This window comes from Schistocerca gregaria, chromosome 8, assembly GCF_023897955.1.
Source record: "Schistocerca gregaria isolate iqSchGreg1 chromosome 8, iqSchGreg1.2, whole genome shotgun sequence".
Lineage (NCBI taxonomy): Eukaryota > Metazoa > Arthropoda > Insecta > Orthoptera > Acrididae > Schistocerca > Schistocerca gregaria.
The window spans coordinates 455,302,609-455,316,324 of record NC_064927.1 but is presented as its reverse complement, the minus strand read 5'-3'; the positions used below and the strand labels follow the sequence as shown (position 1 = coordinate 455,316,324).

The window sequence follows — 13,716 nt, the reverse complement described above, 5'->3', positions numbered from 1 at the left end:
ATCTCGCGCCCGAAGTGCTGCAGCTCACGTATTCATCTTGTGTCCGTTCCGATGGTATTATATATTGCTCTTTTTTTCTGAAGTGAAGAGCATGATGACTTGATAGTTTGTGTAGCTATCGATCCGTGTGTGTCGATTTCCGATTCACGCTGTGTCAGGTTTTCACCATTCCTCGTAACCAGTATATCTGTATTTCCTCGCTTATTCCTTGTAGGTATACCACCTCCAACAGGACCGTCTCTATTAAAGCACTGTGATGTTGAAAACAATCTACGATAGAATAAGTTTCACTTCCTCATAGAATTCGTTAAGACGGCATTGTTACAAAAAATGGTTCAAATGGCTCTGAGCACTATGGGACTTAACTGCTGAGGTCATCAGCCCCCTAGAACTTAGAACTTCTTAAACCTAACTAACCTAAGGACATCACACACATCCATGCCCGAGGCAAGATTCGAACCTGCGAGCGTAGCGGTCGCGCGGTTTCAGACTGTAGCGCCGAGAACCGCTCGGCCACACGGCATTGTTACACATAAACCAATTATTGGATAAAAGATCACAATTTGGTACGATTGTTTTGACTTATATTCAGAAGTTGGTGATACATGAAGCTGAAACTTTGCATCTTCGTTTTTGGTATTCTACTAAGAGGTGGCGTAGATGTCTGTATGAGGCTGTTTCGTTTGGCGCACCCAAGGATTTCACGTTCGTTGGTAGCTCGTTTCCTAACGGCACCACTTCCTGCAGTAATTTCGTGGTCTTGAACTGTATCCGTGATTAAATGGAAGGCATGATTTTGTCACTTTGAAGTTTATACTGAAATTACTTCTTTCTAAACGAGAATGCTTCAGCAGTTTAGGGATGACGGCTGCTTGATCTCGTGCCTTATTTTCGGACAATAGGTGTAGCTCGTCATCATACTCATTAGTAATTTGGCTCCCGCCGAAACAGAAAGGCGTACGATGGTAGTTTGTCGCATTTCATTGGTGCGGATTACGCCGCTTCCTGAGCCCAACCATCGCTATGTTCATAAGTACTGTGTTATGAAATTTTCGCGGCGGGGCGAATTTAATGTTTCCGCGGGATGGAGTTTGTCCGTCAGTGGGCTAGAGAGTGCCCGTGATTCCTACTAGGGAAGCGGAAACAAACGCAACGCTCGTAGCGAAAGACGAAGTGGGGCGACGCCTGAACCTGCCAAAGAAACACCAGTGTTTGGGAAACACTTCACTTCACGGACGGGGGGCACGCGTGTGTAACGGCTTAGAGCTGCAGCTTGTTTGTTTTGCTTATCGCCCCGAACAGCTACACAGAGTAAGACGGCGAAAAGTCTAGCCCGTAACGAAGTGCCACGATTTAATCGAGGACCGCCAGCAACGACTGTACTTCTTACGTAAAACAAACTGCCCCACTTGTTGCTATGCTACAACAAAGACAGGTGTGTGTGTGTGTGTGTGTGTGTGTGTGTGTGTGTGTGTGTGTGTGTGTCTGTGTGTCTGTGTGTGTGTGTGTGTGTGTGTGTGTGTGTGTGTGTGTGTGTGTGTGTATGTGTCTGGCGGGAGAGAGGGGGGAAAGGGGTGTTAGATTAGATTAGATTCAGTTTTCGTTCCATAGACCCAAAAAATGAGATGATTCTGGTGGGTGTATTCGAGGCGAGGAATAAGTGAGCCCTACAGTGTTTTGATGCTCTGTAAATACAGAAATATACACGTATACGGATGGACTCTCTCTTTTCATTTACCAGTACTTTGTGAAAAATGACTAAGTGTAATCGTATGTCTGGGTTGGAGGCACCTGTTGATGCTTCCTCCGCCTTTATGAATTTAGGTTTTTAAGCTCTGATTTCTGCAAAACACAATGTATTTCTTTTGTGTATTTAGCCAAACATGTTTCGATCCCTGTGTGCCGTCCTCTGTCGGTCTCGATTTATTTCTGTAAAAATATTATGCAAAGTTCATGGCTGTTCTTCTGTAAAGTACGCAATTTTATGTTGTTTTCATTGGTCCTTCGAAGCTACCTTAGTGGTGAAAGCGGATTTCTACAGATCGGCGTGCTTTCATGCCTTCTTATGGTTGGACTGTATGCCTTGCACAAAGTAGTCGGAAGAGTTTGCTTAACGAGTTATTCATTTCGAAATACTTTTTCCTGGAATAATAGCGGTATTGGTTTATGACCTGTACGTGCGTTTCCTGTCCTGTTCTGTATCTTTGGTGCTTAGTTACTACCAATAATAGAATCATACTAATCGGAGTCATTACACTCGCTTCATATCTCTTACAGGTGATGATTGTTGTGGTTTTCAGCCCGAAGACTGGTTTGATGCAGCTCCCCGCGCTACTTTATCCTTTGCAAACCTCTTCATATCCAGATAATTACTGGAATCTACATCAATTTGAACCTGCTTACTGTATTCTTCTCTTGGCCTCCTCTACAATTTTTACCCCCAAACTTCCCTCCAGTACTGAACTGATGATTCCATGATGTGCCAGAACATGCCCTACCAACCGTTGCCTTGTTTTAAAGAAGTTATGCCACAAATTTCTTTTCTTCCCAATTCCCCATACGCGATACACCCATTGTGCTGCTACTGCTAAGGTCCGTACACCGTCTTAAGTATACTTACCGTGTACTCAACGAATGTGACGAAAAGAGTGTAAGATTTTACCACTTAACTTTACTGATATTTACGCCCGGGCCAAGAGCTTGAATAGAGCACTTATTTGGCGGAGCGGACACAAGAAAAAATATGTGGGACTTTCGCAAAATAATTCTCTGAACCCTGATTATTCAGCAGCGCGCGAATCACCGCCTTGTTAATATAGGATTGCATGAGGTACTTCTAGCATTTGTTAAAACTGAGGTCTACGTGGAGCGTTCATACTGACAAAAGAATAATAAAAACAAATCTCAGGGACTGTACTTCGTGTTACCACATTAAAATATTGCTGCAGTATATCTTTACTGTAGCGAAATTTAATTAAAAGGAACCGTGTACTGAAAGAAAGTATTTCCCTTTTTCTTAACGTAATAATCTTCGTCTTGCCGAGAAGCGGCCAATATCTGAACTTAATGGAATGTTCTTAGTTTTTACTTCCACACAACATAAAATAGTATATTCACTTTCTTTTCCTTAATAATTATCGTGCAAGTCTTTTAAAGCGTCCTTTGATGACGGAACGCAATGAAATTTATCCTACGCAAAATGTCTGCCATGAATGGTCGATTGGTCGACCGTTCTTGTTGTTTATCCAGCGTGCTAAAAACCTTACAAATAATATTTTTATTTCTGCATGAAGGTCACTCGGCATATGAAGGAAAAATTACATAATCAGCATAAATTATATTATTTAAAATTTACAACTTACAATGCCTAATGGCCGCCTTACCGTGGGTTAGCTTCGAGACTAGAACAGAGAGTTAGTAATAACGCTGTTCTTTTTAGTTAATCTCTTTATCATAGAGATACTATATAGTTATCTTCCAGAGCCTGTTTGTACCGTTATTAATTCATTTTATTATAAATAACCATTATGAGAGCTAATTGGGTTCAAATGGCTCTTGCACTATGGGACTTAACTGCTGTGGTCATCAGTCCCCTAGAACTTAGAACTACTTAAACCTAACTAACCTACGGACAACACACACATCCATGCCCGAGACAGGATTCGAACCCACGACCGTAGCGGTCACGCGGCTCCAGACTGTAGCGCCTAGAACCGCACGGCCACTCCGTCCGGCAGATCTAATTGCACGCACATTTTCAGAGTTTTTTACAATTTTCATTTTACTTTGTTTTGTGCCTGACATTTCGTCACACGTTTTAATACTTTGTACATTATATCGGTACACCATGTAACTAATCTTCGGCATTCTTCTATAACACTACGTGTCAAAAGGTTCTGTTATCGCCTAGTCTGGACTTCTTATCGTCCACTTCCTTACAAGGCTATATACCGAACAAATATCTTGAGAAAACACCTCCTAACAATGAAATTTATGACCGCGCGGGATTATCCGAGCGGTCTGTGGCGCTGCAGTCATGGACTACGCGGCTGGTCCCGGCGGAGGTTCGAGTCCTCCCTCGGGCATGGGTGTGTGTGTTTGTTCTTACGATAATTTAGGTTAAGTAGTGTGTAAGCCTAGGGACTGATGACCTTAGCAGTTAAGTCCCATAAGATTTGAACAATTAAATTTATATTCGATGGTAAGAAATTTCTCTTCGTCAGAAACGCTTTTGTTGATATTGACAGTCTGTGTTTTATTTCTTCTATACTCTGGCCGTCATCACTTACTTTGCTGCCCAAACAGCAAGGCTCATCTAACTGCCTTTATCGTCTCATATCCTCCTTTCGAGACACTGTCTGTTCCGTCCATCTGCTCTTCCAAGTCTTTTGCTGCCTGTAGCAGAATTACAATGTGATCGACAAACGTCAAAGTTTTTATGTCTTCTCTCTGAACTTTAATTTTTCCTTGGTTGCCTATACTACTTGCTCAGTATGCAGATTGAACATCAGATATAGACTACAAGACTGTCTCACTCCCTTCTCAACCAACCGCTGCTTCTTGTTCAAGACCTTAAACTCTTAAATTTTCATTCTTCTCAATCTTATGTAACACAGTCCGTACGGTCCATTCTGTTCAGTTTGATGCTAAAGGTGTGTCTATTCAGGAAATCTTACCGCCCTCCGCTTTTAAGCAGGGTAGAGTTGCGGTGTACCAAAACTACTGTTCAGTTGTTTTGGTATATAAATGACGTAGTAAATGGCAGGATTACTGGTAGTATCGGTAGCATTGATAAGGAAAGAAACACAAGTAAATGTGTGTGACCTAAACTAGGAGCGGAGGACTTCTCTTTGTTTTTTGTTTGTTTTGCAGATAATTAGAACCGCATATCGTTCAGTGTTAGTCGATTGAGTATTTTGTATCGTCACAGAATATAAATTGCATTTCATAACCAATAAAAATTATTGATTGCATAACTTCTGCGCTTTAATGTAACCAAAACAATTGCTTTTGATGCAAGCACTGTTTACATGCAGTAACATAAAAAGTGTATATAATCTTTGTTAGTTTGTACTCAGTAGCACGTTCTTTATCATGATCAAATTATAATGGTTCAAATGGATCTGAGCACCATGGGACTTAACTTCTGAGGTCATCAGTCCCCTAGAGCTTAGAACTACTTAAACCTAACTAACCTAAGGACATCACACACATCCATGCCCGAGGCAAGATTCGAACCTGCGACCATAGCGGTCGCGCGGTTCCAGACTGTAGCGTCTAGAACCGCTCGGCCACTCCGGCCGGCATCATGATCAAAGGTAAAAGTATTCTGTTACTACTGATAAGAGCGAAAGTGTTTATCAATAACAGAAATTCATTTTATAGAAGCTCGACGAAGTACTGAAACGATGTTTGAAATATGCTGGTTTTGCAGTTATTTTTATTTTACCTTTTTGTGGAGGAAATAGCGTTTTCTAGTGCTATGTGATAAATTTTTATTGTTTTCTTTATTTTTATCACAGCATCTCCCCCTGTCTCACATTGCAAATCAACAATTATCGAATAAAGCGAGACTTAAACATTGACAATTTTAATTTTGCTGTACATACCGCTACATTTAAGTAACAGACTGGAGGATAGCTATATAGAGCAAACATGTTATGTAAGTTACACAGCCCTTTCTATACCCTCACTCAGTTTCTAGATGGTTCACCGTTTCTGGTTTCTAGGCGAACCAAGCAAGAGACTAGTCGCATACTGATACAAAACGATCGAAATGAGGTAACGCCCGGTAGGTATGCAACACACCTCACGTACAGGTACCGCGGTTACTGGGAAAACAACCGTAGTCAACGCTTTCTCACGGTAGTCAACACTAGCCTACGGTAGTTTTAGTAGGGTAGAGGAGAGCCGTTCTCCTAGTGGCTAGAACTGCAGAGCCCTCCGGCTGCGGCGCTTCCTTCCGCATGTGCTGGTTGCTGGCTCGCCGCCCCTCGCCATGGCGGAATGCGGGCGGCGGCCGTGCCAGCGGCTTCCGGCCAGACAGGGGCAACGGCCTTTTATACACCCAGCTGCACCGGCGCAGGTGGCGCTCGCCTTGACTGACCTACGCCGCCACGCGCTCCGCCCTGGCAGACTCCGCTGACCCAGCCCCGTTCTACACGAGCAATTTTCTGGTCTCACGAGGAGAACACGGCCGATTTCCCAAAAAATTGGCTCAGTGGAAGAGGACTGAAAGTAAGCGAATCCCTAGATAATCCATAGTTTCTGAGAATACGACCGTCAAAATTTTCGGCCTTTTAGGGCGCTTCAAGCTCAGGCTAACTATTGTCACAGCGGCTAGCGTCGCAGCCTCTCACTTTCGCGTCCCGTGTTCGAACATGATAAAAATCACTACGTCAATGTTTCTTATCAAGTTAGAACTTACATTAATTGCAAAATTACAACTGTGTTTCACAGAAAGTGTCAGACATTTGTTATACATTATATGTTTTGTGATATGTTGCCGCGCGGGATTAGTTGAGCGGTCTCGGGCGCAGCAGTGATGGACTGTGCGGCTGGTCCCGGCGGAGTTTCGAGTCCTCCCTCGGGCATGGGTGTGTGTGTTTGTCCTTAGGATAATTTAGGTTAAGTAGTGTGTAAGCTTAGGGACTGATGACCGTAGCAGTTAAGTCTCATAAGATTTCACATACATTCGAACATTCAGTTAAGTCCCATAAGATTTCACACACGTTTGTACATTTGTGGTATGTTGAGATGTTACAATCTTTATAATTGTCGCATTCTTATATTTCATTCTTATCTCAGTTCTTAATTCTTATATTTTATTCTTACGGTTATTCTTCAGGAAGATTTGGAGCATTTCCTTGGATGATACCGGTCATAGGAACATTCGAAACATAGAAATTCGTAAAAATACGAGCATCGCGCGAAGACAGATGTGCCACAGCGACATTTCTTCGTATGATTCTCACTCGACAGAGAAACGTCGTTAACATTGCTGAAGATTGGCAATAATTTCGTGGCAAACCACGCATGACGAATCAGTTTTTCGAAAACTGGCGCTAGCAGTTGATTATGAATCAAACTACATCACAGGAATGCACCGAAAATAATTTCAAATAATTTTTCCATTCATTTACTGTCTTTTTTCTTTTTAATTCATTCATGGTAAAATAGTAGACGAATAAGGACAACGTTATTGCAACAAACATTGAAAGACATTCGTATAGTAATCTTCTCTTGACAACGGTTGATCAGTCAAAAACGAGAATAAAAAAATAATAATGTGGTTTCGAAAACGGGGCGCAAAAGTGTGAGGCCGGGACGCTAGCCATTGTGCTACTGCTACCTACTAGCAAAAAGGCACATACACTTGTGTAATCAAAAGTATCCGGACACCTGGCTGAAAATGACTTACAACTTCGTGACGCCCTCCATCGGTAATTCTGGAATTCAGTGTGGTGTTGGCCCACCGTGATTTGGGACCGTTACATTAGCACGTCTTCGGTAAACCCAAGGAATCCCCTCGCTGAACGAGATTTGAAGATGATTATTCTCTCGTGACAGCTGATAAACAGTGCCTCAAACGTTCTGAACCTGACTTGTGCAGTGACGGTATACACGCCTGAGTTCCGCGGTTGCGTAACGCACCTGAAAGGGACAGAATGTGTAGGGAAATGACATTTTGTCTCCCAAGAATGTATCAGCAGACTGTTAAAATGTGAGAGAATTGAAAATAAATTAAAAGAAGATAGTGGATTTCTTTTGTAGTGGCTTTCGTGCAAATTTATCTGTTCACGCTGCGTTCGCTGATGTTTTAGTAATGCGTTTTGTTTCTTCTTAATTTGTATTGTGTTGTTTGCTTTGTTGTCATGGCGTATTGAGAAGGTTGTGTGAGGACTTGATGATTTTTCCGATTAGCATTCTCTCATATGAGAGAGCAAAATTCTCAGAACGAAAAATGTTTAGTTTTTATAGTGCCAGGACAAAGAAGGAGCCTACACTGTGCATAAATAAAATGCAAATATTTTGAACATGGCTGCACTGCAGGAACAGATACAGGGTTACAGAACAGCAAGTATGAAAGACAGCCAACCAGTTGCAATAAAAAAATTAAGGCCCCTAGAATCAAGGCCTTGCCACATCAGTAAAACCAATCACTTAAAGTAAGAGACCATGGTAGCAGCTACGTGACATGTGTCGGAATATAACTACTAACTTGGTCTGTTATTTTAAGTGATTGGTTTTACTATGTAACAAGTCCCTGATTCTAGCGGCAGCAATTTTCACATATAGACATGCAGACCGTCGCCGAGCATGTTATGTGGAGACAGCTTTTACTGAATGAATTACTGATGTGAAATTTGTTTGTCCTCCTTAAGAAGACGGGCTTAAATCCGTCGAAACCCCGGTAAAGTTTATTTGAAAACCACCATTTATGGCAACTGGTTGGCTGTCTTGTATACATGCTAAAATGCAAATGGATAAAAACCTGAAAACTGTTTCAACAGTGAAAACATTCATGAGAGAAGTAATGTCGATTCTTATTTATTACTTAATAAGAAAACAAGATAAAGAATAAAATAGAAACTCGCTATGTACTGGCTTCTAAATATTGTTTGACCAGTTCTTTATGTATACATTTTGTCGAGCATTTTTGAAACACTGGGAGATGGTTTGCATTGCGTTGGCTATTGATGGAGAGGGGCCTCGTATTACAATGTGAAGGTTTTATTTAATTGGAGGTCGAGGACTTCAGATGTTTTGATTTTCTTCCCTTATTTCATTACTAGCAGGTAGGCCCTACCTAATTTCGACGCCGTAGGAATTGCCAAAATACACCAAAAATTGTTACACTTACAACATATCATGTTCCACACAGCATTGTGGAAGAAAACAACATGTGATGGCTGCTGCATAACGATAGCACGCACGGGCACAACTATCGCAGCTCTGCAGTCGAAATGTAAAATAAAGAAGTGCAACCCATTGCGGCTTTTCCCCTGTAATGCGGCAGCGCAGTTCCAGTGGCAGCCATCGTATTACCTTATTGCTTTGTATCTTTTTCTGAAACCGGTATCTCCAGAAAGTGAAAGACGTCTTACATGGATGCAGTTGCTTCAAGCTTCATCCTCCCCCCTTTTTTTTTTGTCGATTTCTGCACCTCTCTTGCTTGCTGCAAAGCCTGGAGCTTTTTTCCCCATCTTGTTTTAGTATGTGCTAAATCAAGCTTGCTTCGAACGCTGAACTTGTGTGGAAATTTATTGACGGTAGTTTTAGAGCTCCAGAAAATAAATTTCGATTTTTTATTACTACTTGCCGTGGAAACGTGTTCTTTAAGTTCTCTTGGCTCGAAATATGTTTTTTTACCTCCTTGAGTATTCACACGCACATTGCCTTATAAGCAGACTTTTCCGACACGTAACAGATATTTAATTTATGTTTTCGGAATTAAAAGTAGAGACTCGTCTTTTCTACGGTGCAGCCTTTTAAAGTAACACATGTGGCACTTTTTTTTAAATTTTCTTTAAAGAAAGCTGCGTGTTACTTAAGCGGTATTAAGTGTGAACTGAAGCTTATCCGTTCGTGATCTGTCCATGCTGTAAGTAAGTCACCCGTCGTTAGTTAAAATGGACAGTTAGAGCCATATGTCATAGGAAGAGTTACCAACCACTATTGAAATGGAGTGTAGCACCAGGCAGAACACATTGAAGGAAGTCAGTAAATCCTTTATATCACGAAACAAAACAAAACAATCTGGTCTTATTCTTTAAAAAATTGCATTAAATCATTTTCTCTGTTCCTGTACCAAGAGAGTAATTCTCCGGCAGATAGAAGCTGTTTGGCTTTCAGATTTGACCCAAGTAATTCGTTGGCATGTTTTACCAGATTCAGGTCACAAGTTAAATCATTTGTTCGTTTTGGCGTAATGATTCTGTTGCAGAACCTTCCTCCGGTTTGTAATCGCACTTTTCCTGAGCTGAAGCAAACCTTCAAGAATGGTAGCTGGAATTGGAGCAGGAAAAAGAGATTCATTACGCGTACTGGTCATAAGGCCGTAGAAAGAATATTTTATATCCTCTTACTTTTTTGTGTTATGGCTTTCGACATTAACCATGTGAAAATTAAAATCGTATGATTTTGCTGCTCATTCCAAACAGTAGGATTTGCTAAGGGCATTAATTTTCTCTTCCCACTTTTCCACAGTCTGAGTCCTTCAACACATGCACGGCATACCTTGTGCGGCGTCCAACTTTTGTGTTGATCACCAAGCTTTGTACCAGAGTAGGTGTAGTAGGCATTCTTCATGAAACTATTAATGTCCTGTCTTTACTTAGCAGCCATGTAGCTACCACAAACATACAGAATACATGTATGCGTGGCGTCTGTTCGCTTGGACAGACACATTTTGTACGTTTGATCCCGCAGTCGGAGATGGAATATGTTCAGAAGGGAGAAATTCCGATCTCTGCCGCATTCGGGCAGTGAAAGAAGTCATCGGCGACATGAAAATTTGTGCCAAGGCCGGGGCCTCCTGCTTATTAGACAGATGCGTTATCCAACCACGCCACCTTGGCACAGTGGCTAGACGCTATGCACGGACTACCCAGGCACGCCTCCCCCCTGTATTCGCCGTACACTACCAGAGTAGAGTCCCCTCGCCCATTTTTCCTCTCTTCGCTCGTCGCATCACGCGAAGTCCCGCTCAAAGTCGAGCGAAGAGTGTTCTGCGCTGAATAGTCATACTAGCCTTCACGGCGCATATACACTCCTGGAAATGGAAAAAAGAACACATTGACACCGGTGTGTCAGACCCACCATACTTGCTGCGGACACTGCTAGAGGGCTGTACAAGCAATGATCACACGCACGGCACAGCGGACACACCAGGAACCGCGGTGTTGGCTTTCGAATGGCACTAGCTGCGCAGCATTTGTGCACCGCCGCCGTGTCAGCCAGTTTGCCGTGGCATACGGAGCTCCATCGCAGTCTTTAACTCTGGTAGCATGCCGCGACAGCGTGGACGTGAACCGTATGTGCAGTTGACGGACTCTGAGCGAGGGCGTATAGTGGGCATGCGGGAGGCCGGGTGGACGTACCGCCGAATTGCTCAACACGTAGGGCGTGAGGTCTTCACAGTACATCGATGTTGTCGCGAGTGGTCGGCGGAAGGTGCACGTGCCCGTCGACCTGGGACCGGACCGCAGCGACGCACGGATGCACGCCAAGACCGTAGGATCCTACGCAGTGCCGTAGGGGACCGCACCGCTACTTCCCAGCAAATTAGGGACACTGTTGCTCCTGGGGTATCGGCGAGGACCATTCGCAACCGTCTCCATGAAGCTGGACTACGGTCCCGCACACCGTTAGGCCGTCTTCCGCTCACGCCCCAACATCGTGCAGCCCGCCTCCAGTGGTGTCGCGACAGGCGTGAATGGAGGGACGAATGGAGACGTGTCGTCTTCAGCGATGAGAGTCGCTTCTGCCTTGGTGCCAATGATGGTCGTATGCGTGTTTCGCGCCGTGCAGGTGAGCGCCACAATCAGGACTGCATACGACCGAGGCACACAGGGCCAACACCCGGCATCATGGTGTGGGGAGCGATCTCCTACACTGGCCGTACACCTCTGGTGATCGTCGAGGGGACACTGAATAGTGCACGGTACATCCAAACCGTCATCGAACCCATCGTTGTACCATTCCTAGACCGGCAAGGGAACTTGCTGTTCCAACAGGACAATGCACGTCCGCATGTATCCCATGCCACCCAACGTGCTCTAGAAGGTGTAAGTCAACTACCCTGGCCAGCAAGATCTCCGGATCTGTCCCCCATTGAGCATGTTTGGGACTGGATGAAGCGTCGTCTCACGCGGTCTGCACGTCCAGCACGAACGCTGGTCCAACTGAGGCGCCAGGTGGAAATGGCATGGCAAGCCGTTCCACAGGACTACATCCAGCATCTCTACGATCGTCTCCATGGGAGAATAGCAGCCTGCATTGCTGCAAAAGGTGGATATACACTGTACTAGTGCCGACATTGTGCATGCTCTGTTGCCTGTGTCTATGTGCCCGTGGTTCTGTCAGTGTGATCATGTGATGTATCTGACCCCAGGAATGTGTCAATAAAGTTTCCCCTTCCTGGGACAATGAATTCACGGTGTTCTTATTTCAGTTTCCAGGAGTGTATATCTGTGTGAGTGGTGTCTGATCTTTCGGACATGCCCGATCATTCACTGGAAATTGTTATGTTCGGCTGCTTGGAGAGTATGTGCGGCCCTCTTTATCTTCCCAAAAAACGGTGCGCCGTGTCAGAGGACCACAATTGTTCGCGTTTGGTTTGAAGAACATTCTGGACAGTTAGAGCGAATGATTTGACCACCCAGATCGCCCGACATGAATCCAGTCGAACATCTATGGGATATAATCGAGAGGTCAGTTAGTGCACAAAATTCTGCATCGGCAACACTTTCGCAGTTCGGAAGGCTGGTTCAATATTTCTGCACGGGAAACGACTCGTTGGTTCCATGTCATGTCGAGGTAATGCACTATCCCGGGCAAAAGGAGGTCCGACACGAAGTTAAGAGATATCCCATGATTTTTGTCACCATAGTGTATTTTGTAAGTTACAGAGGCATACACTTTATCTGAAACTTCCCGTATATGTAGATACAGTATAGCGAAGTAGATACAGTGAAGAGCCGAAGCAACTGGTACACCTGCCTGATATCGTGTAGGGCCCCCTCGAGCACGCAGAAGCACCGGAACACGACGTGGTACCGATTCGACACTATGAGTCCTGCAGGGCTGTCCATAAATCCATGGGAGTACAAGGGGATGGAGGTCTCTTCTGAACAATAAGTTCCAAAGTATCCCAGATATGCACAATAATGTTGATGTGTGGGGAGTTTAGTGGTCAGCGTGTTTAAACTCGGAAGAGTGCTCCTCGAGCCACTATGTAGCAATTCTGGACGTGTGCAGTATCGCATTTCCCTGCTGGAATTGCTGAAGCCCATCGGAATGCACAATGGGCACGAGTGGATGCAGGTGATTCTACAGGATCCTTACGTACGTGTCTCCTGTCAGAGTCGTATCTATACGCATCAGGGGTGCCGCATCCCTCCAACTGCACATGCACCACACCATTAGAGAGCCTCGACCAGCTCGAACAGTCCCCTGCTGGTTTGCAGAGTCCGTGGATTCTCTCCATACCCGTTCATCCGCTGGATACAAATTGAAACGAGACTTGCCCGAACATGCAACATGTTACCAGTCATCAAAAGTCCAATATCGGGGTTGCGGGGCCCAGCCGAGGTGTAAAGCTTTGTGCCGTGCAGTCATCAAAGTTACACGAGTGAGCCTTCGGCTCCGAAAGACCATATCGATGATGTATCGTTGAATGGTTCGGACGCTGACACTTGCTGATCACCCGGCATTGAAATCTGCTGTAATTTGCGGAAGGGTTGCATTTCTGTGACGTTGGACGATTCTCTTCAGTCGTCATTGGTCCCGTTCTTGCAGGATCTTTTCCCGGCCACAGCGATGTCGGAGATTTGAAGTATTACCGGATTCGTGATATTCAGTGTACACTCGTGAAATGGTCGTACGGGAAACCCCCACTTCATCGCTACCTCGCAGATGCAGTGTCCCATGGCTCGTGCGCCGACAATAACACCACGTTCAGACTCACTTAAATCTCGATAACCTGCCGTTATA

The 13,716-nt window shown here is 44.3% G+C and overlaps 1 protein-coding gene across 1 annotated transcript in view; it reads left to right on the top strand.

The window, feature by feature from the left end:
• LOC126284937 (HIV Tat-specific factor 1 homolog) overlaps nt 1-13,716 on the top strand; it is a 521,685-nt gene that overhangs the window by 298,547 nt on the left and 209,422 nt on the right. The gene's annotated exons all lie outside the window — the stretch shown is intronic.